Here is a 5542-nt window from a genome sequence, read left to right as displayed (position 1 = left end):
TATTATTCCAGCACAGAGACACAGTCTTCAGATAAACCAGTGCAGCTCAGTGAGGAGGAGTGTGATCGGTCCTGCAGCTGATGGTAATAATACATCAGGAGTTATGAGAGACGGGGAGGAGAGAGAGAGAGAGAGAGAGAGAGAGAGAGAGAGAGAGAGAGAGAGAGAGAGGCGCTGGGAATGTTAACCCTTCTCTTTTTTAGCTTTTAAAACACAGTTTTCTCCACAATTTGAACCTCTCCCACTTGTTGTCTGATCTCTATGCACACAACAGCTCCAATCTAGGCTGGTGTGGTTAACACGTGCTTTCTCTGAGGTCTCCAGGGTCAACATCCTTAAAAGAAGATCACATTCCAATCAGATCAACTCACAGATCCAGAAGATTAGCTGATCTTTAACAATCTGCCTTGATTAACAGAAGATGGTACCACTGCTCCTCCTATTAAGCCAGCAGAACCAGTTAGACTCCAGCTCTAAACACTGTGCGGCTCTGATTTGATCTCATTCCTTTTAGCAACTGTCTTTTTATGAACATTTCTCATGAATTTAAAAGGAAGAAGTCAAGATAAGCCAACAGCTCCATATCATGCTGCTCCCACCACCATACATTACTGTGACTGAGGTATTCTATAGATTATACATATACACAAATTGCTTCTTCACTTTGTTACTGTGGTTCCTGCTACTTTCAGGTCATTCTGCACGTTTTTAAGTGGCTGCTGGTTTCTCTCTTCCATTCCTTCTGAGAGCAGGTTGTGAGTTCTTGTGTGCTGCTCCTGTCCAGGGATGATCTGTGGTTCCTTGAAGGTTCTACGAGTAATTGAGCTCCACAGTGATGTTGAAAGTGTTGCTGCAGCTCTGTAGCTTGTAGTGTTTCATTATTATGTTCCTGAGAACTATTGGAAGCTCCTTCAGGTTTACCATGATTGTTATTTGCTGTGTGAGATCTTCTCAACCAATAACAACCTCTTTTAGAACTAGAGAGGTGCATTTCCTAAAGAAAATGCGAGTGTGATTGCAGTGCAGCGGGTGGGCGGGTGTGTGGATCCAAATGCTGTACCCAAGTCGGGGTGTCATCAGTGGGCTTTACGATTTAGAGTTGGAACGGCGTTGATAGGGGCCAAAAAAATGGGCGTGGCAGGTGGGCATGTGTTTGAATCCCCATGCTGTATCCAATTCGGGCTGTCATTAATGGGCCGGACGATTTACAGTTGGAAATGTGTCGATATTTAGAAAATTGTGGACGAAAAGAGCCTGACAATTTGGCCAAAAAAAAAGTGGTGTCATCAATTTAGAGTTGGAACGGCGTCGATATCTAAAACTTTTTCAAAAATGAATGGAAGTCAATGGGGCCAAAAAAGGGATAACAATAGTGTGATTGCTATTGCGCAATCACATCAATAAAAGTTAAAAGTGTCAGTATAAGAGTTGTAGTATGTAATGTGGGTTACATTTGATAATATACAACTTGTTTTGGAGTAATTTGATGAATATTTTAAAAGCTTATTGAAGTTATTAATATGCTGAATAATTTAAATGCTATTAAAGTTATGAATAAAAATCTATTTTTTATTATGTAATAAAGGGTAAAAGTGTCAGTGTCAGTTTCCACACGAACATCTCCATCTGTTCTGTTCCTCTCTAAACTCCCAGCTCATTTTTCACCAGTATCTTCATGTTTGGCTGAAGGTCCCTTCCAACAAATGAAACTTTTCTTTGTTAAAATAAGCTTTTATTTAATAATAAAACTGACATCTTTGATTTCTGTGTCACTTTAGCTCCAGTATTAGAATCAGCTTTACGCTCATGATCTTTCAAACAGGGTGCAATCTTAAAATCAAACAACCAACCAATCAACCAACAAACAGACAAATTAACAAATAAATAAAGTATGAATGAATTTATTTATTCAATCATTAATTTTCACTAACCTCTTCATCCTGATCAGAGCTGTGAGGGGTTAAATCCACTTGGAAACACTGGGCATGCAACAGGAACACACCCTGAATCTGGCAGCAAGAAGTTACTTACTCACTGACCTGCTCACATTTATGTGTAGTTTAGTGCAGCCAATCCACCTTCTGTACATTTTAGGAAATGAGAGAGAAATTATTAGGAGAACATGGCACACCGACACAGGGAGAACATACCAACTCTGCACAGACAGTGCCTGAAGGTGAGGATCACACCCATGGTTCGTACCCATTAACCAGCTGTACCACTGTACCAGTAATAATAGCAGTAATACTTGGGTGGCATCATACCACAGCAGGTACTCTGATTGCTACACAGCTCCAGGGTCCTGGGTTCTAACCTTGCCCCCGGTCACTGTCATTTATCATATTTCTATTTCTATCAAGTGAACTGCCTGCTCTAGGTAAGTTAGTAAATAAATAGTAAAAGTTGGCACAGCGACCCTGATCGGGACCTGTAGATCTCATAAAAATAAGTGAAATATTTGAATGCGTTTCAAATGGTATTTTTTAGTGTTTTTTGGGGCTTTGGCGCCACTCAGTGGAACTACGCGGTAGTGCAGCCTGATATCAACGCTTCTTACAGTGCACAGTGATGAGCTGTGTTATATTTACAACATTTTAATGGTAATTTCTTATTTTTCTTTATTAATTTTCACTAATAACCTCATCCTGGTGAAGGAAATTTACTCATTCACTCATTCACTATTATTATTATTATTAGTAGTAGTAGTATTGTTTTTAATATTATTGTAATTATTATTGATAAATTATTATTATTATTAGGAGTAGTAGTAGTATTGTTTTTAATATTATTGTAATTATTATTGATAAATTATTATTATTATTATTAGTAGTAGTAGTAGTAGTAGTAGTATTGTTTTTTGATATTGTTGTAATTATTATTGATTATTATTATTATTAGGAGTAGTAGTATTGTTTTTAATATTATTGTAATTATTATTGATAAATTATTATTATTAGTAGTAGTAGTAGTAGTAGTATTGTTTTTTGATATTGTTGTAATTATTATTGATAAATTATTATTATTAGTAGTAGTAGTAGTATTGTTTTTAATATTATTGTAATTATTATTGATAAATTATTATTGTTAGTAGTAGTAGTAGTATTGTTTTTAATATTATTGTAATTATTATTGATAAATTATTATTATTATTACCTTCTAACCAGTCAAACATGAACACAGAAATCAGATCAATCCTGCCCTCCAGTGGTCAGTGGTGGTAATGTACGTGTTCTGTTTTTGACCTGTTTTTTAGAAGGTTCAGTGATTTTTCAGGCTGATTTTCCTGCTCACATTCTGAAACAAAAGCTGAGGAACAAAAGCAGGAACCTCCAGGCTTTTTACTGAAGAACATTCATGCATTCAGGTTCTACACTGTTCTACAGAATGTACTGAGGATAAAAATCATTCCAGCAGTTACAGGAGCAACAGAATGGAAGAGAAAGTTTATGGTTAGCGAGTATAATAGGTGGTGATCAGTTCCACATGAAGGTTTAGTTTTAAACCTTTTTAAAGAAAGCGTCTGAGTGTGAGAGGGATTATAGGAGAGAATAAAAGATCCTCAACACTGAGATTCTGATCCAGTCCCACACAAAGTTGATCTGAGGAACATAAATAAACTCACTGATAATGTTAGATGCAGATTTTTTCTTCTCTTCTCTTGTGATCATCTGAGCAGGATGGAGGTTCCTGCTGATTCTGGTTCCTTTCTAAGATTTGAGGAGTTCTTGCTGCCACCGTCGCCCCTCGGCTGCTCATCGGGGGTTTCTGGTCCTAAACTCTGTAAAGTTGCTGTGAGACGATGTTCACTGTTAAAAACTATATAAAGAAAAATAAAATAAATAAAATAAACAGTGAAAAGTCTGAGCTTCATGTTATTTTATTTAAATATAGACGCTGTTTCACCTGTAAGGTGTTTCATTTCATTTCTTGGAATTTCTGTAACTTTTCTGTGGCTGAGTAACTAGAACAGATAATTCTACACCGTGTACATGATAAACATTCGAACTCACTACACTATATGACCGAAAGTATTTGGATGCCTGACCGTGACCATGAGCTCTTCTGGGAAGCTTCTCACAAGACTTTGAAGTGAGTATAATTCAGTAGTATAAAATATGACAGCATGTGTATGGCTGGACGCTGATCAATCAGTTGGTGTTCCGGTTCATCCCAGAGCTGGTGAGTGGGGCTGAGCTCAGGACTCTGTGCAGGACACTGGAGCTTCTTCATGTCTTTATAGAGCTCACTCATGCTGGAACAGAACAGGACCTTCCCTAAACTGTAGATGCAAAGCTGGAAGCATATCATTTCTTTATATCACTGACTTATTACACCTGTTTGTATCTGTCATGGCTGAAACACATAAGTACAGTAATTAAAAGGGGTGTCTCAATACTTTTGACCCTATATCGTATCGTTTTAGGTGTGTGGTGTAAATCTTTTACCGTTAAGCGCTCGTTCCTGGTTAATGTTCCACCTGGTGCTCCAGACTCCCGCTGAACGTGAATGAATGTTGGATGGTTCTGGTACGAAGGTGTCGCAGACGTACGGAGGGTTCAAGGGTGAAGCTGGTCTGAAGCACAGTGAACCATAACCGTAATAAAACCAGTTCAGGTCTCCAGTTAAAGTTTAATAGCAGCGGAATTACACGCTAGCTCACCGCTAACCAGCCGTACACAGCGTTTCAGCGAGGAACCAAGTCTGAAGGACCATCAGGAGATCCCTCACAATCAAGGTAGGAAACAATCCACGGTCCTGTCCCAATACTTTATTGTAGCTTTAGGGTGCGCATTATTATGACGTTCTTTAGGACATTTAGGGTTTGTGGGCGGAATTAGAACTCCTACCTGAGGGTTATGTAACGTCTTCAGCAGGAGATTTGAGCTCCTGAACCATCGTGGCTGGAGGAACATCTGAGGAACCTCCTGATCTTCCCAGACTGGTGGTTGGAGAGTGTTGGATGACAGGACAGGTTCAGATAATGCACAAAAGTATGTGGACGCCTTCACTTTCCTTTCAAGGCTTTTCATGATACTTTGGAAGGTGTCTGTGGGAATTTATTCCCATTCAGTCCGAAGGCATTGATGCTAGACGAGGGCTCAGCTTGCGGTTGAATTGAAAGTTGAGATTTCCTCACACTAAACCCACGTGTTTGTCTTCATGTCTTGATGGACCTGGTTTTGTGTACAGGGACTAAATCATACTGGAACAGGAGAGGGCCTTCCCCAAACTGTTGCCATAAAAGTTGAGTCTGATTTTATAAACCTGTAATTAGTGTGGCTAATTTACATTTGCAGCATTTAATAAACGTACGGTTTGAGCAATTGAGGTTTAAGGGCCTTGCTCAGAGGCCAACTTGGTGGCGGTTGGGTTTGAACCTGCAACCTTCTTACTACTAGTCCAGTATTTTAACCGCTAAGCTACTGCTGCCCCTCATGATAGTTATAAAGGGTGTTTACATACTTTTCACCATATATTGTGTTAATAAGTTGATTTCTGCACATTGGTTGTGGAGATCAGCCGTGTGTCTCGGTTACAGAAT

This window comes from Trichomycterus rosablanca, chromosome 18 (assembly GCF_030014385.1).
Source record: "Trichomycterus rosablanca isolate fTriRos1 chromosome 18, fTriRos1.hap1, whole genome shotgun sequence".
Taxonomy (NCBI): domain Eukaryota; kingdom Metazoa; phylum Chordata; class Actinopteri; order Siluriformes; family Trichomycteridae; genus Trichomycterus; species Trichomycterus rosablanca.
Note: the sequence above shows the minus strand (reverse complement) of the source record.